General features: G+C 38.9%; 1 pseudogene; it reads right to left on the bottom strand.

The window, feature by feature from the left end:
* Window positions 1–56: 56 nt before the first annotated feature.
* LOC134203768 (uncharacterized) lies at window positions 57–25,640 on the bottom strand (annotated as a pseudogene).

The raw sequence follows: 25,640 nt of genomic DNA, 5'->3' as shown, positions 1-25,640 counted from the left end.
ATCACATCCTCTTACCGGCTATTGTTTGTAACATCCAGCGTTAACAATTCCACGCTTTAGCTACTACTATGCGAGAAGGCAGTGGTGTAAGGACCGCTGTAGATAGAGCTTCCGAGTTGGAGACGGTTTTCCGCTTCGCCTGGCCACGATACCATCACGCGAGAACGACGGCCAGCATCAGGCGAGACCAGCAATGGCGATGGCAACGGCAAAACTCCTCTGGGATACGCAGATGGCGTCGTCCGGCGTCTGAAAAAGACTTGTTGTATATTGGTTGGATAATATCTAAGTACCGCTTATTTAATTTGGAAGGTTTACCTTCTCCTTGAACACTGAATCAGCATCATCATTCAGTACTTCAGCGTTTTGACTTCAACCGGAGAAGACTTCAATGGTTGCTGGCAGGCCTTCGTCATCTGCTTGCCGTTTCGATCGCCCTGTTTCTGCCAGTGCACGTGGGAGTCTGAAACAAAGTAAATTTAATATCGATGGCTCCAAATGATACGGCAATGTTCCCAATAATGCGCTGCCTCATAATCAATTTATAATGATAAAGGAATGAGTTTAAATATGGAAGCAAAATCAACTTCTAGATGTCAAACATCAGAAAAAAAATGTTTGGAATATGTTATAAAGAAAACAACTAAAATGAAGTATAAGGACACTATAGAGGGACTCCGGTGTACATTCAAAGGTTTCCGATAAACTCGAAGCACACTATAGTATACTACTATAGTATACAGACAATTCTCCTAACTTTATTGTCCTCGAATAGTGTTGACGTATTTTGTTTTCAAATTATAAGACATTGTGGTCGAGTTTTCAATTCTGAACAACCATTAAATGGTAGAATAAGGTTTTGAAAATCCTAAAGAGGACTAAACAAGTCATGTAAACACTATTCGAGTGCTTACGAGTCAGTGTCCTGCGAGTTTGTCGAGTCTTTTAATTGTCCGTCGAGTCCCTCTATAATCTTATAGTTGAATACTGCAAGCTGAACGAGCGGATGGGAGATGCAAACAAGTAAACAGATTGTTTGAGAATATCCACGAAACTCTGACTACAACAGCGCTGATGTTAGGCACTGCAACATAACGAAATAACTGGTTTGATGGGGAGAGCAAGAGCAAGCGAGTGACGAACGAGGAATTATTGCCAAGGTCTGCTAGTGGCGCTATAGAGAACAGTGTAATGTAGCAAGAGCAAGAGAAACGAATCCAACCAGAAATTAAAGGCAGCAGCACAGAGAGAGTCTGATAGAAGCGCAGGAGAACATGAATAGAAACGATATGTGGAGTTTTCAGGACTGTCAGTATCTGATGAGACCGAGAAGGAATTTGCTGACTGACAATACTCTGGGGTGCGACGCATCTAGATTTATGAAGATTTCAACACTATCTATTATCGAAGGATTTCCTCCAAAATTCCCGAAGAAATCCGTCCATAATTCCTTAATAAACTCCTTCAGAACTCAAAGAAATCTTTCCAGAATTACCGAAAAGAATCCCTTGAGAATTCCGAAAAACCTCCAAATTTGCAGATGAATCCTCCTGAATAACCTCCAGAATTCTCGAAGTTTCCTCCACTTCCCAAAGCTATCGCTCCAGAATTCGGAAGAAATTCCTCCAAGGATTCCGAAAAATCCTTCGTGGATTCCCTCGAGAACTCTCGAAGCATCCCTTGAGAATTCCCGAAAAAACAAATGCGAAGAAAACCTCCAAATTTTTGAAGAAACCCTCCAGAATTCTAAAAAATCCTAAGATTCTTGAAAAATCTCTAGATTCTCAATGGAATCCTCCGAAATTCCAAGAAATCCATACAGTATTCTTTCAGAATTCTCTAAAAAACCTCCAGAATCCCCAAGAATTCCCTCCATAGTTCTAAAAGATTCTCTCCATAATTCCCGAATTAATCCATCTTAATTCCCTCCAGAATTCTTAACAGATTTCCTTCTAGAATTCCAGAAAGAATCGCTGTAGAATTCGGAGGGATCCTCCAGCTCAAAAAAATCGTGGATTCGAAGAGGAATCGTCCATCGAAGAAATCCGTTCATAATTTCTGAAAAACTCCAGAATTCCAAAGAAAAAATACTTTCCAGAATTATCGAAAGAGTCACTTGGAATTCCCGAAAAAGCTCCAGAATTTGAAAATCCCTCCATATTCCGAAAATATCCCTCAGTAATTCCCAAATGAATCTCCTGAATTCCCTCAGAAATTCAATGTTATCGCTCCAGAATTCCGGAAGAATTCCTCACAGAATCGAAAAAATCTTCGTGGATTCGAAGAACCCTCAGAACTCCAAACAATCAAAACTCCAGAATTCCCGAATCGCAGAAAAACTCTCAAATTTTTTGAAAGACCCTCAGAATTCCTAAAAAATCCGTCAGGATCTGAAAGAATTCGTAGATTCTATAAATCCTCAAAATTCCCGTAGAAATCCATACATATTCCTCAATTTCTTTAAAAAAACCTCAAGGATTCCCGAAGAATACCCCAGGACTCCCAAGGAATCTCTCCTTAATTCCCAGATGAATCCCTCTTAATTTTCCTCCAGAATTCTCAACATTTCTTCCAGAATTCCAGAAATTCCAGAGGAATCGCTCACGAACTCAGGAAGGATCCTACAGGGTCCGAAAATTTCCGTAGTGATCAAGAATCAATCCGTTCAAGAATCCTCAAAATTCCAGCAATTTCTTGAGAATTCTTGATGAAACACTCCAAATTTCGAAGGAATCCTTCATAATTCCAAGAATCCCTTAAATCCCAAAAATCCTCCAGAATTCCGAAAAAATCTCTTGGCTTCCCTAATGAATCCCCTGAATTCCTGGATTTCCCAAACGAAGCGTTTCAAATTCCAGAAGAAGTCTCTCAGAATACTCGAAGGAATCCTTGGGTATTTTCAAAAACCTTCAGAACACCAAAGGAATCCTCCCGAATTCGGAAAAAGCTTCCCATTGACCTCAAATTAGATCTTAGAATTCCTGAGGAAACTCAGAAGAATCCTTCAGATTGAACGAATCTCTATGAATTCTCGAAGGATTCTCCAGAATTGAAGGAGTCCTAAATCCAAGATGAAATTCTTCAGAATTCCAAGAAAAATCCCCTAGAGTTCGAAGAAATCTTTACAGAATTACCGAAGAATCCTCATATCCGAGGAATCCCTCCAGGATCGCCGAAGGAATCATTTTAAGATTCCGAAAGTACTCCAGGGCTCAGAAAACCCTCGGATTCTCGAAACAATTGCACCAGGATTGCCGAAGGTATCGCATCATGACTCCTAAAGAATTCAGAAAGACTCTGAAGAATGTCCAGAATCCTGGTTTTCATCAGAATCCGTTGGTTAGCTTACCAGACAAAATCGCTTCATTTCATCTCGATTTTGACCAGTGCATGTATGTTTTGCCGATCCCACTTCGATACTTTCCGTAGCTTTCCCGTTGAACATGTTGGTACTTGTCACTTTTCATAAACAGTTGAGAAAAAAATCTAATGAAAATACACTGTATAAAAAATCCCATAAATATTGCTAAGTCTCGAGAAGCATTGAATCTCAATCATGGATATTCGCACGATGTGGCAGCAAGGTGGAACGAGCACTTCTAAGATTTGCCGAACGGTGAAAACAGAAGTTATTAAAGACTTGATGAACATAGTCAGCAATTTAATCGACTGTGGATCCACCAACTGGATGAGGTAAAGGTTGCAGAAACAGTAAAGCTGCTGAGAAGGATGAGTAGCTGCATCATAGTAGCATATAATTTCAAAAATATAAGGCAGAAGAACTGGAAAGGCTCATGCCCGATCTATAAGAAAGAAGACAGACGTTGTAAATTACGAGGAGTTACTCTCTGGAGCATACAAATTCTGTTACATTTCTGTTATAGGCTGGAACCGCAGGGGTCCTTCGTCGCGAATACCAGGCCGAATTTGGCGAGACCCGATCAACTACTGGTCACGTGTTTAACCCGGATGATCCTTGATATATTCTGGGATTACAACGCATTACCATCTTTATGATTTCGAAGCAGCGATTCCGTAAAATAAATTAACTGTGGCGAATGTACGATGGTTTCTCGAAACTGATTAGGTTGATACGTGCAATGCTTGATAGCTCGAAATCCAGAGTTCGGAATGCAGCTTTATGACCTTAGATGGATTAGTAGTGATGCACTTTCGATTTTTTGTTCAACAATGCACTGTAGGCTGATTGATCTGTCGTTCGAAACGGCACTATCCTACGGTCGTATTTCGAAGAGCTTTAGGGTTGTCGAGCGAAAAGTGCTGCGTACAATACTTGGAGGAAAACTAGAACATGGTTTGTGGCGCAGACGCATTAATCACAACTGTATCAAGTGTACAAAGAAGAAAATAGTAGCATATGGAAATATTGCAGACTTCAGTGGACTGGCCACATGGTGCGAAGAATAGCAAAATCAATATTCAACAGAGAACCGGATAGAGGCCGGCGACTTCGTGCAAGGCCACGAACACGTTATTCAAGCAGTGGAGTCGTACTCAGAACGTTGTGAAACTGGCAGAACATCGCAGGATCAACGATTGTGGAACTCTACAATACGCTAGGCATGTTATCGACGTGAATTGCCAACGGTATCCATGTAGGTTAGGGTGGCTCAAAAACACTTTTCAAATTTTTTGATAGGCCGCCCTCTTATTCGATTCTTTGATGCCTTGATGCTCTGGACAAATTTCAGAATTGGCAACGTTTGGACATTTCTAAACTCGTTGAAAGTTTATATGGAAAATGTATGTAAAACATCCAAAAAACAGTGATTTGCCAGTTGGCGCTGATTTACGATCAAGAACCATACTCATTCAGTTCTTGTAAATTAAATACAGAATTTAACTGAAAACCGCGAGAAGATTGGAGTTTATTAGGAAAAGATATTAGCATTTTACTGGAGTGTTGTAGGGTGAATTTATTTCTTTTCAAAGGTAAAAAGAAACGAAATTTGCAAACTCCACTTCAGAGAAATGCTAATAACTCAGGGCAAACTCTAATCTTCTTGAGTCTTCAAAAGGATCTGAATGAGTATCAATTAATCAAAAATTGTCCAGAGCTACAATCAAATAGACTGAATAAGAGGCCTATCAAAAAATGAAAAGTTTTCCCATATAATTGAGCCACCCTATTGTAGGTAGGTTAACCCTTCCAAGTGCAGATCAGACTTGCAGTTTCTTAGAATTTGTTGGATCCTAAAATGCGTGTAAGAGTTGCATACTATCTGACAAATAACGCTAAAGTTCTAGACTTCTAGTCTGAGATAATACATATAAACGCTAAGTTATATACATCTACTACTCATTTTGATGGACATGATCTATAAGAATATATCAGAGTTTTTTAATCTTGATTGCTTTTTCTACTAAGACTCGTTCTCGTTGGCATATTGTTCGAAAACACACGATTCCATCAAATGATGCTAAGTATCCAAATACATTACCAGATCTATTGGATACATTACCATTTCCTACATTGTTCTCATAAACCAGAATCCGAGAATTAGGATGTCTATCAAACAGTGGTAGCACCAAAGAGTAAGGCATAGACATAATTACTGTACGAACCTTATGGCATTCGGATCCTCCAAGCGCAGCTTCACATTGCACTGATAGTAAACCAGATTGGTATACGGAAACTTATGCGCAGGAACTCTTGACGTCTGCTCGACGGTCCCAAGAATTCATTATCCAAGGACAGCCCCTCGTCATTAATCAACCGTTGTTCTCCCAACCAAGGCCATCACAGCCAAACAATCGGTAACGTACAAACCATACGTATTTTTGCTTATCGATGTTGATAACCAATATTAATGGATCCCCGATTTTAACGTTTTCGGCCAACTTTTCCCGTGAAGATCTTCGTGGCATGCGGGCATGGGCTCTCGTCCTCCTCTGCACTGGATGATCTATCCATGGATCTTCCATATTCCCGTCGATCGGTTCCCTCGGAACTGGTCAGAGACCAGCAGTTGGCTATCTTCTCGCGCTTTCGTTGGCTTCATTGCCGCCTCACGCTCTTGTGCGGCATCGAACGTGAGTACCCCGACCTGATCGTAACCAGCTTCAGATGTGGCTGTTAGAACGATCCGTTTGAAGAACTGATCCGCCGTCTCCTGAAATGGAACGTAGAGAAGAAAAACAAATCATCATCTGATTGCCCATTGACCTAGGACAGAGCGAACAAATTTGCCAGTGCAGGAGCAAGCGTGCGGCGCGAAACAATATTCAAATTGGAACGATGACGCAAGCATATTTTGCGGCCAGAAAGATCGTGGAAACATTTCTTATAAGTGGCAAATCGCATCACCTCGGTTGATGATGATCGTAACGCAAAAGTAGGCGAACCGAACTGCACCTCCATCCTAGGGGAAAGAAACCACTAGAGAACCAGGAATTTAGGAAACCGTTTAAAGGTGATTGGTAAAATGGCAACGTGTGAGACCAGATTTGATTCGACATGCTAAATTATGTTATTCGTAGGAGTTTAAATTTATTTGGTTTAAATTCAAATTTGAATTCGAAACGAAATGTTGGCATATGAATGAAAATTAATTGGTATTACCACTTTTTAAAATGCATTGCCTGTTAATGGCGTTGATGATTCTTTCAACATTGCTGATAACCAAATGTTAGTTGGAGTTACGATTCCCGATACACTAAGCAAATGTTCAATTTAAATATAAACCAAATCAGTTATGCACACTATCCATTTCGGTCAACAAAATTTGCATTATATCAATTTATTTATGTATTTGATAAGGGCTACTTGCACATAATCAAAGAGGTATCAGAATTTCTAACTCACCATAATTTTGATTCCTAAATAAACGATATTTTGTTAATTTAGAATTTAGGACTTAAAGCTTTCACTGTTCAGAATATATTCGGAACGGAATACAACTTCTGATCTGGTCGAGGAGTTTTTGGGTCTCGACTTCCCAATGCATAGAGTAACGATGGAACTTGTCTAGAAAATCAGAGCCAAGAAGGTTTTCTAAACTTTGATCACGCACATGCACACACGGACCGGCAGACATTGAAAAACAATAGAAAAATGAGACGAATCAAATGGAGCCTTTTTGTTGAATCATTTGTAACATTTTATTACTGCCTAGATTTGTGCTTGATCGAAGACTTATGCTATGATGGACAATAAAGTACCAAATCAGTCTAATGCATTACTGTTCTATTTTTCAATCTAAATCCATCCACCACATTCGCTTTCTTCTGTGCTCTTATGCAAATGTTGAAACACAAAGTTTACTTTCATGATTGAACAATTCAAATCAATCCACATCCAATTCAAATAAAATTCCAAATCATAAATCTTTTCCAATTCAAGCCAAATCCCATCAAAATCAATCACTTGCAATCCAAATCCATTCAAAAATAATCAAATCCAATCTTAATCGAATTTAAATACGACCCAAATTCAGTCCAAATCAATCTAAATTAAATCAATCAAATTCAATCCAAATCGGTCAAAACCCATCAAATTCAAATCAAATCCAGCAACTCAATTCCAATCTAAATATATTCAAAACAAATCCAAATGTAACCGATTTCAAATCAATCTAGTTCAAAAATCAATCCAAATCAAATTCAAAATCAATCCAAATTCATTCGAAAAACCAATCCAGAATTCAATCAAATCATATCCGAATCAATCCAAATCCAATACGACTTCAAATTCAATCCAAATCCTATGCAAAATCCATCCATATTAATCTAAATCAAACACAATACAAATCAATCAAATCCAAATTCAGTTCTAAAACCAGTTCAAACTGAATTCAAATCCAATCAAATCCAATTCAAAATCAATCCAATCCAGTATAGAGAGCTCAAGCATAATCAAACATCAGATACCTGGCGCTTTGAAAACAGCCCTGCCAATCTGTCGCCCCTATACATGTACGTATAAGAAAGTTCATTGATTTCTATAACTTCACTCGGTATTAATCGCCGAAAATTCTTACTTCAACAATGAATTCACAGAGTCAATTAACAATCCAAATTCAATCCGAATCCAGTCCAAACCCAATTAAATCCATGCAAATCCAATCTAAAATATTCCAAAACAAATCCAAATGTAACCCATTTCAAATCAATCGGTCAAATACCAACCCATTCAATACAAATCAATTCAAAACCAATCCAAATTCATTCGAAAACCAATCGAATTCAATCAAATTATATCCAGAATCAATCCAAATCGAATACGAATCCAAATTCAGTCCAAATTCATTAAAAAATCAATCCGAATTCAATCAAATTATATCCGAATCCATTCCAAATAGAATAAGAATCAAATTCAGTCCTAATTTATTGCAAAATCGATCCAAATCCAGATACTTGATGTTTACTATTCAATAATATCCAGTTTTGAAACGCGATAAAAGTAGAAGATAGAAAAAATAAGCTTGAGTTAACTGCTTGGGACATGAACTAAATGAAAAGGGTTCGAATGGCCAAAGCTGTATCCTAAACAAACAGGCCCACCAAAGCGATCGTGTGTCGCTAATACACTAGTCCTAGACCAACCAATGTAAAACCAACCATAACGAACGACTAGAGATAATTCGACTCGGCACAATATATTTTAATAATATTGGCATTGATAATTATTTTATTTAAATAATTTAACTACATCATTTACTTACTCAAGAATCATTGAGCTCATAGGGAAATTTAGGCAAAATTTGAGTTTGAGGATCTCCGTCACTTCTTATCTATGATCACATCAAGACTCATATAATATGACTATTCTTGTCTAACTGTGCTATCCAGTGCTGGCAAAATCTCAGATTCTCAAATCATCGGCGATTCAAGTCATGCGTGAGTCACATCCCATCAGAATCATAGCCCAAAGTCGATCATGTTTTAAATCGCGATTTGCATCATTGCATGATTTTATGTATTCTTCATTGTTGAATGCATTGAATTACCTATTTTCGTTTAAAACAACGATTAACAAATCTATATGTAAGTAAAACATACGTCTCGATTGCGTTCTGATTTTTAAAAGGAAATCATTTTTCGGCATGAGCAAAGTGATGCGATTCTCTCAAAAAACTCAAGCGCAATTGATTCTACCAACACTGGTGCTATCGGTATGGTTTGGAAACATTTGGTATCGGTGCTATTCAAAGTTTTGAAAACTCGTTTTTACTCAATAAAATAATTTATGAAACGATTTACTTCATTAGTTTTTTGGTACATTTATGAATATCTGTTCAACTTAAGGACAATAATATCAACAATTATCTGTAAATACTATTATTGTTACAGAATACCTGAAAATTTAACATAAAATTCACTTCGATGTATTTGACCCCAAAATCCCTTAAGATTCCAGATTTTGCCACAAAATATTTTTGGTCCTTCTGTGGATCTACAGTTGAGATAAGCACAAATTTAGAGCATTGTCTCAAAGATATTATGAACAAAAATAAAACTCGTGATATATGAGACATTGGGGCAAAAACGAAGCTCAATTATTACCATACAAGAAGTGCTCCACGTCCATAAAACAGCACTCACTAAATTCATTCGAAGATTCCTTTTCAGAAAAAACATTTCATCTCTTCGCAAGTTGTTCTCAAGACGGTTATCAATTTTTCACCTTTGAAATCGGATTTTCCCAGTCTGTGTAGATTGCAGAGCAGTGGAAGAAACTTCATGCCTTTAAATGGACGAATGGACGACGAAATGGTTGGAATATGATTTGGGGCTATCGACGAATTCATATATCTTGGAACACTTGTTACATGCTGATAATTGTTAACCGGTGGTTGAGAATTCGTGACATTGGCCTACTGGTGACATCCGTACTATCTGAAAACGCTCATTAGACCGATAGTCTGATAACCCGGTGAAAATGGATGAACGTTACATTGATCTGACGGAAACAAGGTGCAGCGAGCAAGGTGGAGTGGATCAGGTGGAAGATGGCTCCGGACTCTCCGTAGACTGCCGTGGATGGCGACGATGCATCCATGGATGAAACATTTTTATGTACTTCAAACGGTGACTTTAGCAGTAAACTGATAAGATGTTCACAAACCTTCGAGTGAGAAGTAAAAATCATTGAACCGCGATAATCTCGATAGATTTTTCATTGATCATTTCGCCTTAGGCGTGCAATCTATATATATAAAAGTAAAATGGTCTGTGTTCGTATCCGCATAACTCGAAAACAGCTGGATAGATTTTCCTCCATTTCTTCAGCAGGTATGGTTATCGTTTCTGACGGTTTATTGATATTTTCATGTGAAAGTGACAAGAAAAGTCGAGTAAAGCTTGGACTGATTGACTGCTTAATAGTTGCTACTCCATTATGACCAGATCAGCTGTTCTTGCACAGGGAACCAACAGATGTTTGCTTGGGACTAGCACACATCTTCAATGTCTGAAATACGCGATCTCATTTGTAAGTCATACTGACGCCTGCCAGCTCAAATGCAAGTCAATGTAGGGAAGGGGAGAAATGATGATGCAATCCTCGCCTGCAACCGAATATACCTCTACTTTTGCCACGAGTTCAGCAAATTTGTTGGAATGTCGGAGTTGAGTTGGAGGCAGAGGCCCGTCTTGGTTAGACTTGCCAATGTGATAAGTAGGAGAAGGTAACTGATGGAATTTATAATTGGATGTAAGGAAACAGCTCTTAGTTCATTTCCAATTCTAGCAGATTACTGTTAAATACTCAAGTTGAAGGTATAGAATAGTAATGGAAACGGTATGAAGTCCATTTCCAGTTCTAGCGATTGCTAGAACATGAAAGTAAGGGAAGATCCGTGGTAACGCAAAAATTGGGCATTTTCGAAACCCCTCCCCTATGTCACACTTTTTGTATGAAACTGAAAATTTTGTATGGATCGTCACACTTTATTCCCCCTCCCTCCCCTCAAGCGTTACGTAATTTGTGGATGCTCCCTAAAGAGAAAGATACAAAGTAGGAGAATGGAACGGACCTGGGATTGGAACCCCACAACCTCCTGTGTATGAGACAGAAGCAGTAGCCTATGACTAGAAAAGTCAGAGTAAATCATGAAAAACTGAAATTGGGATTCATGGAATTTCGCATAGGCAGTTTACTTGCGCGCATTTACGGCTACTAACAACGTCTGCTGGGTCAACTAGTAACCTATAGAAGATAATACTAATTTTCATCTCACTGAACATATGAATATTCATCTAATGTAAAAAAAATACAGCTGCCAATCTCGTCCTTCTATGTGCATGTAAACTCACTGTGAATAAAATCACAAAAGAATAATTACTTTTCTTCAAAGTTTTGTCTTTGATAGGATGAAAGTAAGCGCTATAAAATGAAGGCCAAGAGCAGTAACCCTTTATGCTTCCAAAATTTGCCATATAAATATTGTATCACAACGATTGTCATAGATTTTTTTCGAACAAGCTTCGCTTGAAAGCTAGTTACCCATATGTTATGCCCCATCGGCAATACCTTTCACGTGATGCTAAAGCTCAGGCCCTGCTTAGCGTGGAGAGTAGAAATGTCATACCGACATACAAAGCATGTCTAGTCTAGCCAGCTCTCTGGTCTGCATCTCCGTTAATGGTTGTGCGTTCCACCTACAAATCATGCTTGGTGACCATAGACTGAACGACGAAAATCGAAACGCATAAAGCTGTCTAAACGCTTTTCTGAGCTTACTTCAACAGCCTTTTGTTAGGTACCACCACAAGGCATTCAACCAGATCGATTTAGGTGTCCTCCTTCGACCCTCTCGAAGAAAATGGGCCAATTCCATGCATGATTAACATAGACACCTCAGGCTGACAATAACAGTTGATAATTGATATATGGTGGGTTCTGATGAATAGATAACTTATTACCTCGTCCCAGTGTGAACATGTTTTCATAAGGATAGTGACTATTTCGTTTAATCATGTATTGGTATTCGTCTTGGGCGATGTTTACGCTACTATCCACAATCAATGATATCATATTCTACCTACTTCCAAACAGCGAATATTAAATTTTCCAACAATTATGTACAAGAACCTGCAAAACCAATATAAAAATTGCGGATATACCCCGTTAGAGCATAAAATAAATGTACATCTCATCATAAGCAGTATAAAAGCAACATTCTATTCATCATTCGACAAAGTCATCATCTAGGCACATTAAATTATGAGACCGGTACAAAAGTACAGTAGATAAATGATTTTTCTATAGTCTTCACTCTACTTCCTTTCAAATAATTTTACACAAAAATCATTTTTTGGTAATTTAACGTCTTTCGGTCATTTATGTGCACCCAGTTTTTACACGGTTTCGTTTTAGTCGATTAAAACCTTCGTCAATAAAACAATTAAAGAAAATTCGGTTTAGTATTTAATAAGCTGTGAAAGTTCAGGTTAAAATGAATTTCAATCGCAAAAAGCAAACCTGGGTGTACAATGATATTTTCTGGCTCCTGCCTACGATCGAATATTGTAGAATAAAAGTAGGCATAGGACAGGTGTATATATTAAGTGGCGACATGTGCCACGCATTGACAGGTCTCCTACTCGTTTGGAACACGATTTGTAGAGATGACAGATGAATTTTGTTCCAATTCTGACAGTGTCACTTCTCTTGATTACATACCTCTGGCATGGGAAATAGACGTTTAGGGACAATACTCACGAATTCAAATTTCAAAAGTACAGGTATACCTCATTATAGACCCTCGATTATTCGGACTTCGATTATATGGACTTTTTACCTTGATTATATGGATTTTTTTTAGCTCAGTTTTTCGTATTTTGGGAGCTTGAAAAGCTGTTGAATATTCCATGTATTTCATGATTCTTTATTTATTAAGGTGCACTGTGGCAATTTAGGGTCAGTATGGCATGTTTTCAAAGCTATATATAAGAGCGCATACTAAATCATATGGTCCTTGCTAAGATTGATTCACCATTTTTGTGCAACTTTTATTGTAATTGTATTCATTCATCAACAAAGCGGCCACGTCCTTACAAATCTGTGGGGGAAAGATAACACGTATTTTAGGTGATCTCTGATAAAGAAAACGTGAACAGGCTTGTCGGTCTAACGTATGGGAAGCAAGTGATGAGATGAGATTGCCGTATTAATTGAGTGTAAAAACGGATGACGCATTACCATCAGTAAATTGAACCACTGAGACTGATTTTTTAACGGTATGTCCAGAAACTAGGGCCCTCCTTAGCCGTGCGGTAATACCGCGGCTACAAAGCAAGACCATGCAAGGGTGGCTGGGTTCGATTCCCAGTGCCGTCTAGACAATTTTCGGATTGGAAATTGTCTCACTTCCTGGGCATAAAGGTATCATCGTGTTAGCTCATGATTACGAATGAAAAATGAACTTGGTTAGAAACCTGCAGTTAATCTGTGGAAGTGCTTAATGAACACAAGCTGAGGCGGCTCTGTCCCAGTGTAGGGATGAATGCCAATAAGAAGAAGAAGAAGAAGTGTCAAGAAACTGAAAAGAGTTTTTTTAGACACTACCAGCGATCAATGCTCACTTATATTCACTGAGCGAAGATGATTACTCCACATATCTTCTTCGCCGAGAAATTGATTTGCGAGGAAGAAAAAAAGGCCTGCGTGAGAGATTACTATTTTTCCCCACTGTCAGTGCCATGAAAATCTTCGAGAAGACTTTCGAAAAAGTTTCAATATCCCAGTATTTATGTTCGTTCAGCACAAAGTTTGCGATTATACTGATGCTTAAAAACGACAGAGACATTTCAATATCAAGAAGTTAGCATTGTTCTCAGAGAATTTGTGTTTTAAAGAAAATTACCGTGGTGCAGGCAGCAAAATACTTGAATGATGATAGGAAGGTTCGATTGCGACAATATAATCAAGAATATGCTCATCAGATTTTTCCAGTCTGTTATAACCATGGACTTCTGGTTAGCATGGACACGGATTCCTTCATTCTCGTTTGTTCAGTTAGAAGTTGCTCATTATGCTTCGAAAGCACCAGGTAGGATAGTGCCCATTATCGTGGACCCCACAATATGTGGACCCTAAGCCATTTGCATTATTACAGCTTTCAATATAGCATTTTTATGAAAATTCTATCAGGAGACCTACCTTACCACAGTCCTGAGTTTGATTACATGCATGGAAATGCAGATTAAATTGAATGATTTTTTACAGTTCTATCAAAAATAAACAGGAAGCGTCCATTATAGAATATTTTGGAAGTCCATAAAAAGGGAAGGAGAACGTATTGGAGGACATGAAAATCAAATGAGTGTATACGACTGCTGAGACAACTTCCTGTTTGAACCCAGGGGTCTACTATAGGGCGAATTCAGTTAAACTTTCAATCTTAAATTCAACGAATAACGATCGACTTGAATTTGTTTTATATGTATCCTGAAGAGGATGCATAGCTTGAGATTCAAGAAGAGATTAATATGTTAAATTTCAAAGCCTTGTATACAGGAAGAGCAAATTCCGCTACTAGAGGGTCCTCGTGGGCATTTTACCATATAGTACAAAATATAAACCTTGATATCTTTGAAGGTGGAATCAATTGACACTGGTAAAATATCACTGATAGGATCGAGGATCCATGTTACATACATTTAAAATAATTGTAGAATCCCCGAATCGCGCAACTTATTTCTAAGCCGGATCAGTTAAAGTAGTCAGACAAGGTTAGATTGTTTATGAGCGTTTTGCATATAAATTTTGAGGTCGCTTAACATCGAGCCCTAGTTCGATCGGACCAATTTCCAATAGAAGCCATGGGAAAAATCTCCGTAGAATTTAATTTGCTGCGATCAGGGAATATGGATGATGTGGTGTCCATATAAGTTTGTTTTTAGTGAACATATAGCTCTCTACGCATATTTTAGAATTTTAAAAGTGTATTTTGTGTTCCACATAAACTGTACCAATATATTGACACTTTTTTGTCTTTATTTATCGGACTTTCCAGCTAGGATGGCTCTCTCGATAAACGCCTATTACTTCTGTTTCTTGTACAGATGTACCCGAACTCTGGCCATCGAAAGATGCTCCCTAACAATCCAAAATCGAGGCGTGACGCCGCAAGCATTCGTTTCTAAACATCAAACGCTGGATCGAGCATACTTGAGAATTTGGCGACAATCAGAGATTATCAATCTGACTGACCTACCAAATCAATGAACTGGTTAAAAAAAGATACTTTACTAACTTAATCTTAGAACGGTTCAAGACTAGCAACTTAAAACAGTTGATCTTCAAAAAATCAAAATTTTCTGAATCATCATAAAACGGAGCTAAACATGTGGTTTACACTGTAAGGCAATAAATAGAATTTCTTTTTATTGTATTAAAGTATTTTCATGGTTTAAAAAAACTTGTTATTGATTTTTTGCTCGATTATGAGAAAATTCGATTATATGGACTTTTTGCGGCGAAAGTCCCATATATGATGTCTCTGAACTCGCGTTTTCAAGGCACCCCCTCATCTTTGGGATTTACTTTATATCGTTTTATAATTTTACCATGCATCCAAAGTGACCTATAAAAATGACGGTGTATAACTTCAGTCGGTGTGTACTATAACTGTCTGATACCAGCTGGATTAGTGAAGTGTCATAGAAGTTTGTGGTATTGCTAAGCCGAAAATTACCTTATTTATTGTTATTTTAAATCGCGATGAAATTACAGGAAAACTTTCTTCCTGTTAAATCGTTAAAATCGTTACCGGATGTCTACTCATCTCAAAACAAATTCCTAAGTTTTTCTAAGTTTTTTTTCAGGTGCTAGGCATTAAGTTCCAGGTAAAACAACGTGCTGTATCGATTCTGCAGCAAAATAATCAATTCAAACATGCTGTATAGTGAATATTGAGAGAAAACCTTTTTTTATATGAGATATTGGTGGGAAGCAATTTTTTCTCGTTAAAATTCTTTGAAAATAGTCCAGGATTCTCTTTTGCAAATACATCTAGACACTATCAGGACTTTCTCCAGAGCATTCTTTAAAATTCCTCCAAGTATTCTTTCAAAAATTCTCTAGGATTGCTTTGAAAGAAGTTCATATTCAAGTAGGTCTACGAATTTGCTTCGAAATTCTCCAAAATGCTTCAGAACATGATTTCATTCAGAAGTTCCTTTAGGGACTCCATCAAAATTTCCTCAAGAAAATCCTCAGAAATATCTTCGTTAGTTATTTGGACATTCTTCAGGTAGGTTTCTTTTAGAAATATCTTCGAGAACGTTTAGGAATTTACTCTAACAGCACTTGATTGTGTTGTGTGCTATTTCAGAATACCCAATAAGATTGACGTTGAAATATCACAAACTATGTTTTGTTCGAGAGGAAGAAAAGTGCAACAGCAGTGTCTGTGCAAGCTCCCCTGGCGAGCAATAGATAATACCTGCTCAAGTGTAATCACGATTTAGTATCATAAGTGATTAGCACTCATTACTATTTTAATGGGGGAGGGGAGAGGATGGTCACGCAAAATTTCTATGGAAATTTTAGTAATTTCATAAAGAATTTCTTTGGAATTCGTTCGAGACGATGTAAGCTAAATTGTTTCAACCAACTCTATTCGGAAATTCTTGTGGAATCATTGAAAATCCTTTTAAATTTGTTCGAATTCTTTCTAGAATACCTTCAGAAATTGCTCTTGAAAATCGATTCGAATTCCTTGAGAGTCTTTCAAAAATCCAATTCCTTTGTTTTTTTCAGAAATCCCTTCAGGATATCCTTCAGAAATTATCAAACAATTCTTGAATATTCCTTCGTTTTCTTTTGAAATACTCGTAAGTTTTATTCAGGGCTGATCTTGAAAATTCACTAGATAATTAAGAAAATTATACAAATAGTTTCCCGGAATTATACTCACTATGTGATTCTTTAGGAAAATTCTCAAAAGCTTCTTTGAAAACAGACCCAGAAATACCTTCACTAAGGTTTCTTCAGAATGAACTTGAAAAAATCTTTGAAATTTAGTATTTTTTATACCCATTTCCTGGAAGTAATTATCGAAATTCTCAAAAGAATTTACAAAGTAATCCTAATCAATTTCAGATAAATTCTTAATTTTCTTTGAGTGTGAGTGGCTTGAGATTTTTGAAGATGGCAAAACTTTTTAGCCATATGTTAAGGACGATCCATAATTTTCAACAATTCAAGTGTATGAATTGAGTTGAGTCATTTATTCAAGTATTGGGTTATTTTCTTTTTACAATTATTTGTAAGCTTAACTTGCCGTTTAGGCGTGGGCCATAATAGTTAAGACAAAGGCGCAGGATTGCAATCGGAGATGGTGATTCAATTCTCAGTTTCGAGTCTTAGATGTTTTAAGGTTGTTTCTCGACACCCTAGGCTTATACTGCGACTAGTTTTATGCTTAGACATGAAGTGGGGGATAGAACTTCATTTCTTCTGGCAATACGTTTAAAATAGATTTGTTTAACGATACAGACAAATCTGAATTGACAATTTTGCAACAGAAGTCTTTTATTTATACAAATTCATGCAAATTGAGTGGCTGCTTTCTGTAGCCGCACTATTTTCAATGTGGATACATGTTAGATATTATTCTTCTAGTACATTCGCATCATTAATAATCAGTTGGTCCTTCCAGCACGCTCGATAACATGGAATTCCTCTGCAACTCCAACAGGTTTTTGAAATGTCATTTAAAATCGTCCCTTTCGAAACTGCCACTTTAAGCTCAACAATGTTTGGATTGCCTTCTGTGCGGAGATCCGTCGGTGACAATATTCCCTATATGTAATCAAGATTTTAGATCTGGAACTGACAGGCTGGTCACCACAGGAGCTCGATTTCCGGTCTTTCACCGTGACTTTGTAGCGGAACTGCTGACTGTATCTTTTTGAACACGATTTTTGCGACGGTACTTGGCTTTAAGTGAATAATTAAGAGTGGCTTCAAGAACCTCAATGTAATCTCAGTTCATCTTTCACAAGATTTAAAGCCCAATTCAAAGCAATATTTTCAAAACGATTTATCTGCTTTTGTGAAACAAAAGATTCAAACGACGATTTGACTGAATCATAAGCTCACGACTAACACCATCAGCGGGTTGCAGAAGCCTTCTGCTACCTGTTGATGGTGTATTCCAAGCTTATATCGAATACGATCAAATCGTCTAATCTTCATTAAAACAAAAAATCGTTAGAAAATTTGTATATTAAATCTTCATAGCACAAAAGAAAGCCAAACCGTCTGAGATTTCCTCAAGAAATTACGTCTGGAAGTACTCTGGTTCTTCCGTAGATCTTGCCAGCAAGTAACACTGCGGTTTTATTCCCTTTAGGAATGGTTTCAGGATCAAATTATAGAGAGCTGATAATATAACCCTGGGGAAGGAGCTTCTCGATTTCACCACTCAAATAAACAAATACTGTTGTCAGGACACAAACAATTTTCTACAAGAATAAACAATCAACGTAGCACCTACAAAAGACCAAATTTTGTTTATTGTGTTATTATGTTATTAGCCTCAAAATTTTCTTTGACGAGAAGTTTTGTTCTCGCTCACTGACATATCATGCACAGCTGGATTTCAGCTCAGCTTGACACACATTTTTAGATCTGTTTCTCTCTCCAGATATACCCACTATAAAAACAACCTTCTATGGCCACTATAAGAGTAAAGGGGAAACGCAATGTGGTGCGGCAACGGAACAGCAACGGCACGATACGGCAACTGTTCACTTTTGAATACGGCAGGTATATGGAACGGCACGCAATGGTGCGGAACAGCAGAATGCGAGATATACTAAAACCGCATATTTTTGAATTTCAAAAAATACCGCAGCAATTGTGCAGAAGATTGTTGCACTTTTAGCATGAGTGATTTATTTCAAATTTGTATTTATTTTCATGTGCAGAGAGAACTAGCAGAAAGCAAAAGAAAGCATAATCAAGGTTACTTGAATTAAACTTGGTTGCTGAAAACGAATGGAAAATTACTTATGGAAATCGAGAAAACTTCGAAGAAACATTAATGAATAATGATTCAGTATTATTATTAATCATTAAAACGTCAAATAAAAATAAACATTGAGGTCCCAGATCTTATTTCCGAGAAAAATTCCGTAAAAATTTTCCAAATTTAGATGAAATTAACCTTGAGTTTTGTTAGATAATTGATTCTGAATTTGCAAGGATTTTCTCTCATTTTAATGAAAAATTCCTATGAAATTCAAACAAAATACAAGAGAATTCCTCTCTATCAATAGAGAAAACCTCCTGAAACTCGAAGAGAAATTCCCCTGAATTGAATAATCCAAGAATTAAACAAATTGAAATTTCTAATAAATAAGGTAGTTCCATGAATTCCCCTTGCTTTGAGGGAAGTTCTTCGAATTCCTTCGGAAATTCCTGAAATTCATTCTAAAGTTCCCCAATTTCTTCGGAAGTTCTCAGAATTCCTCGGAAGTTCCTCCAGGAATTCCCTCAGCTCCTCGAATTTCCGAGAGTTCCTCCAGGAATTCCTCGGAAGTTCCTCCGAATTCCTCGGAAGTTCCTCCCAGGAATTTCTCCGGAAGTTCACTCCCAGGAATTCCTCGGAAGTTCCAAATTCCTCCGAGTCCGAATTCACTCGGAAGTCCTCCAATTCCTCAGAAGTTATCAGGAAGTTCCTCAGAATTCCTCCAGGAAGTTCCTCCAGGAAGTTCCTCGGAAGTTCCTCAGGAATTCCAGAATTCCTGGAAGTTCCGAATTCCCAGTCCTCAGGAAATTCCGGTCCAGAACCGGATTCTCAGGAATTCCTCGGAAGTCTCGATTGGAATTCCTCCATTCCGAGTTCCTCCGGAATGAAGTTCCTCCAGATCTCGGAAGTTCCTCCAGGCAAATTCCTCGGAAGTTCCTCCAGGAATTCCTCCGGAAGTTCCTCAGGAATTCCTCCGGAGTCCTCAGGAATTCCTCCGGAGATCCCAGAATCTCGGAAGTTCCTCAGGAATGTCCTCGGAAGTTCCTCAGAATTCCTCCGAAGTTCTCAGGAATTCCTCGGAAGTTCCTCCAGAATTCCTCGAGTTCCTCCAGGAATTCCGAGGTTCCTCCGTCCGGAAGTTCCTCCAATCCAGGAATTCCTCCGGAAGTTCCTCCAGGAATTCCATCCGGTCTCGAATCGGAATTCCTCAGGAATTCCTCGGGAAGTTCCTCCAGGAATTCCTCGGAAGTTCCTCCAGGAATTCCTCCGGAAGTTCCTCGAATTCACTCCGGAAGTTCCTCTGAATTCCTTGAGTTCCTCGGAAGCATTCCTCGGAAGTTTTCAGGCTCCATTCTCCGGAGTCAGAATTCCTCCGGAAGTTCCTCAGGAATTTCACTCGGAAGTTCCTCAGTTCGAGTTTAGGAATTCCTCCGGAAGTTCCTCCAAGAATTCCTCCGGGGACAGGTTCCTCCGAGGACCAATTCCTCGGAAGTTCTCGAACCTCGAACTAAATTCCTCCAGAGTCCTCCAGGAATTCTCAAATTCTCGAGGAATTCCTCGGAAGTTCCTCCAGTTCCGACCAGATTCTCGATTCCAGGAATCGGAGTTCCTCAGGATTGTCACTCTCTGGAAGTTCCTCCAGGAATTCCGATTCCTCCGAGTCCTGAAGTTCCTCCAGGAATTAATCAGCAGTTTTTCTAGGATTTCATTCAGAAAGTTCTCCTGAGGGGTTCACTCCGGAAGTTCCTCCATGTTTTTCGGAAGTTCTCAGAATTCTTCTCAGTTCCTCAGTAATTCCAAGAGCTTCACAGTTTCAAAAATATATAGAAGGGCTTCCGGGGAATATCAGAAGGTCCTTCCAGGTTGAAATCCTGGAGGAACACTGGAAGAATTCTGGAGAACTTCCAGAAGGGATTCTTGGAGGAACTTCAGGAGGATTCTGGAGGAACTCTGAAATCACCTGGAGACTTCCGGAGAAATCCTGGAGGACTATGTGACCGGAGAAATTCGTAAACCGAAGGACACCCAAGCTCTGGAGAATTCCTGGAGATTTTCCGGAGAATTCTGGAGGACCTTCCACAGGAATTCTTGGAGGAACTTCGGAGAATTCCTGGAGGAACACTTAGAATTCGGAGACTTCGGAGAAATTCTAGAAGGAACTTCCGGAGGAATTCCTGAAGAAACTTCGAGGAATTCAGCTGAGGAATGTCCGGAGGAATGCCGAGGAACTTCGGAGAATTCTGGAAGAACTTCCGGAAAAAATCTTCGAAAGTTCCTCCAAGAGTTCCTGGAGGAACTTCAGGAGAAAAGTGGAGGAACTAGGAGGAATTCAGGGAGGATCTTTCAGGAAATTCTGGAAGGGACTTAGAATTTCTGGAGGGAACTTTCGTGAAATCGGAGAGGAAATTCCGGGGGAATGTCATGGAGGAACTTCAGAATTCCTGGAGGAACTTCGGGGAATCCTGGAGGAACTTCCGGTGGAATTCTGGAAACTTCAGGGAAATTCCTGGAGGAACTTCCGGGGAATTTCTTGAGAATTCAGGAATTCTGGACGAATTTCGGGATCTCAGACATTCGGAAGAACTCTTGGGGAACTTACGAGGGAACCTCCGAAGATTTTCAGGAACACTTTTGAAATAATTCTGAAGGAACTTCTTGAGGAACACTGAACTTCCGAAGGAATCTAGAGGAACTCGGAGAGAATTTCTGGAGGAACTTTTGGAGAAATTTCTGAAGAACTCTTAGAAGACTCCAGAGGAGACTCTTGGAGAACATTCAGAGAAGAACTGCTGGAAACTACTAAGGAACTTCCAGATGAATTTTCACAGGAACTCGAAAGGAACTGTAGGAACTCTGAAGGAACTTGGAAGATTACTGGAGGAACTTCCGAAGAGATGTCGATGGAATTCTGGAGGAACTTCCCGAAGGAATCTTGAGAGCGCGGAGGAATTCTGAAAAATCCGTGGAGAATCATTGGGAAGGAATTTTAGAGCCTTCCGGAGGATCTTTTGGAGGAACTTTCGAAGGAACTCTTGGAAGAACACGGAACTTCAGAAGTTTTGCAGGAATTTCGAGAAATTTGGAAGGAACTTCCGGAGGAACTCCTGGAGGTACTTCGGAAGAACTTTGAATTTCCGAGGAATCTTGGAGGAATTTCGAAAGGAATTCAGGAGAAACTTTCAAAGAATCTTGAGGACATCGATGGAATTCCTGGAGGAATTCGTGGAGACTTTTGGAGAATTCCTGGGTGGAACTCCATGCGGATTTCTTGATGGAACTCTTGAAGAAACTTCCGGGAGAACTCTTGGGGAACTTTCAGGAGAATTCATGGAGAACTTCCTGGATTCTGTAAGGAATTTGTGAAGGAGCTTCTTAAAGGAACTCCTGGAGATTGTCCGAGAATTACTGAAGCTTCCGAAGGAATTTTGAAAACTTACTGGAGGAATTCCTGGAAGGAGCTTCGGAGAAATTCGTAGGAGGAACTTAAGGGGATTTTGAAGAACTTATAGGAGAATTTCTGGAGGAACTTCAGCAGAAATTCGATGGAACAATTTCTCGACCACTTCAGAAGAAACTTCGAAAAAGACCAAATGGTGCTGGAAGCTTTCAAATTAGAAGCTCACTCATTCCAATTTCCAGACATCAAAAATGGGACTCCTACTGTTCTGATCCGAGGCTGATATATTCAAAAGCAGTCACTGATCAACTGAATTAATTTAAAAGTTTATTTAAATAATTGAAATTAAAATCGTCTCTACAGAAATAATCAAAAATCATCTTTTAAAAATTAAATTTCTTCAAAACTTGAAACGTCATATGAAACCTGTCCGGCAAATCCGCATGCATTGCGTTTTAACTGCAGCAATGATGCGGATTTTTTTGTTACAAACCGTCGACAAACAACTTGCCGTTACCGTTTTCCGTTGCCGCACTCGTTGCGTTTCCCCCTTAAGATATTGCCAAATAGCCCTCTCTATGTTATAAGAGTATAAATCCGTTTCATTGCCGGAAAAAAAGGGGTGGCTGCGGCAGCTGCAATAAAATGTTGCTTTGAAAGAAACAAAAATTTGTGAAAATAATATACAAATAAATGATGATGAAAATCATGATGAGGGTGCATTCAAAACTAATATTTTCAGTTGTTTCCAAAGTACTTTCATGGAAATGAGTGCGCTCGATTTCGCCAGGTGAAAGCTAGTGCAAAATTAAGATTGAAAACTACGCGCCCGCAAATAATATAGTTCTGGGCAATACATTACACAATGTATTGCAATACACAAACAATTATTAAACCAATATCAACAAATCTTCACTTAATCCATTGAAATTCCTACAAGTGAAATCTATGGCAAAAGAATTTTTCATGAAAACACCGTCTAATCATAATTTAAATGTCGGTAAATCTATCAGGACCATCTAAATTGAATTTCTTTTCATTGGAAAAGATCACATCAAATAATAAAATTGAACAAATATCGTTGGATTCACCAGTTTGAAAAAAAAAATTAATTTTACAAGATTTTACCGTATTCCACTTGCGTACCATGTTGAGTCTGGCGGAAGTTCTATTCGTTTCTGTTTATGCAGTAGGGTGGGTGGAAAAAAATTGTCATCGAATTTCAAAAAACGATACCTTCTGAAGTTTCAAATACCCCAAAATATGACCTCATGCAAAATTTAACTCAATCGGACACGGTTAGGGGTGCCTAAAAGTGTAATCATTGTTTGAAATTTTACCCCGCATAAATTTTTTCCAGTAAGGGACCAAAGGAAAAGTCGAAAAGTCAATTTTTGTTTTTGATGCCAAATGACGGAAAAAATGCTTGAAACGTCGATTCTGACGCTATTTAAAAAAAAATTAGAAAAATCCATTTTTCTCTTAGAACATTTTTTTCAGATTGTTCGATAACTGGGATTGGTACCGGGAATTTGTCCTGATTGGTCGATCACTTGAATCTTCCTGGGATCCGTTAGACAGGAGTTTGGATCAATTCACGGCGATGAACAATTTCGGTGCGGCACGAATAGCACTCAATATTCATCACAAAACTACATAGTCAAGTTAAACTTTATTTAGAAAAACGGTTTCACTACATTTTTATTTAAACATGATTTTAGGTATAATTTATTGCGAAATCGACTGCTCATGGCTCTTAACGTTACTAGGCCGTATAGAAAAATTATTGGCTTCTAATTATACATTTTTCACAAAGAAAATAAAAGAAAACCAAAAAGAAAAGGCTGATAAAACGGGAATCTGTTGATAAAAGCGCCGATGGTGAGCACCAGCTATTATAGGTGGAATTATAAATTGGTCGCAACATCTCCCCGCCTCTGAAGCAGCGGGTTTCGAAATAGCTCGGCATTCGTTTCATCCGTTTCAATTGGGCTCGCTGCTGGTGGGAAACAATTTACCTAACATTCTCTTATTAGATCATCGACAGTTTTTAAGTATGAAGCCCTCTGACCCACATTGTCGTCCCCTGGGTGTACTGGCGAATACGTGCCATCCTCCATCCGTGTGGGTGGTTGGTTCTCATCCCATATTACCACCAAGCTGCCAATCTTGATCTCTCCTTCGCCGGTTGCCACCACTTCATTCGCGCTTGAAGCATCGTAAGATACTCAGATTCCATCGCTTCAATAGAACTGCGAACATTGTTGAATCAGCTCTCGATGTTGCAATCTGCCTGTTGGAATGATTAAAATCCTCCTCCAGGAATTGCTTGAAGAGATGTCGTGACCAAAAATGCCCGGGGAGTCAAAGGCCTCCAGATCATTGGGTCATCGGATAAAGAGTGTTAGGGGCCTTGAATTTAAGCAACTCCACCTGGGCAGAAGAGTTGTCATATCCTCATACGAAACCGCCATTTCTCCTAATGCCTTATGTAGATGCACTTTTGTAGAACGTACTGCGCTCTCCCCAGGCCACCAAAGTGAGGGGCGCCGGGGGGTATAAACTCACACATTCCTTCATCCGCACACCACCTTGACACTGCTTCGTTGTATTCCTTGACCTCAGATTCTGCAAAGTTTTTCCATTGCGTTCTCTTCAACAAAATTGTGCCGTTGTCAGAACAGTTTAGCACACTTCCCGCGACGTGAAATAAATCGACGCAAAACGCGGATGAAACAGGCTGTCGATGAATCGGTTACTAACTCCAAATGCACCGCTTTGTGGAGAAGCAAACAAACACTGCCACATACGCCTTGACTGGTGTTCTTGCTGGTACCCTAGTCGCATAGATCAGGCGCCAAAATAATCGACCCCGTTGTCAAAAATGGTTTGCTATTTTAACTCTTGGTGCCGATAGTTCGGCCATGAACAGCGAATAGTTGCTGGTTTCGTCCTGCCAACGCTTGCACTTTGTTGACAGACCTGTGTCGCTATGTTACGTCCTCCTAGAAGCCAAAATCAGTAGACTGTGCTCAATATGAGTTTGCGGTCAGCGTGCAGCAATCTCAAATGGTAGTGTCGAATTATCAACTTTGTTAACGCGTGTGGCGGGCAGGTAGCACGATAGGGTGCTTCGTATCTTCACACTCTCCCGATTTCAGAGTCTCCCCCTACCTTAGCAGACCATCGTTCAGAACGAATGGATAGTACCAACGCAGAGGAGATCGTCGCGATACTTCACCCTTGCTTATGACTTTTAGCTCGGTTGGAAGCATCTCCGTTGGACACGTTGGCAT

This window comes from Armigeres subalbatus, unplaced genomic scaffold, assembly GCF_024139115.2.
Source record: "Armigeres subalbatus isolate Guangzhou_Male unplaced genomic scaffold, GZ_Asu_2 Contig223, whole genome shotgun sequence".
Taxonomy (NCBI): domain Eukaryota; kingdom Metazoa; phylum Arthropoda; class Insecta; order Diptera; family Culicidae; genus Armigeres; species Armigeres subalbatus.
Note: the sequence above shows the minus strand (reverse complement) of the source record. Positions and strands in the feature narration are given on the sequence as shown.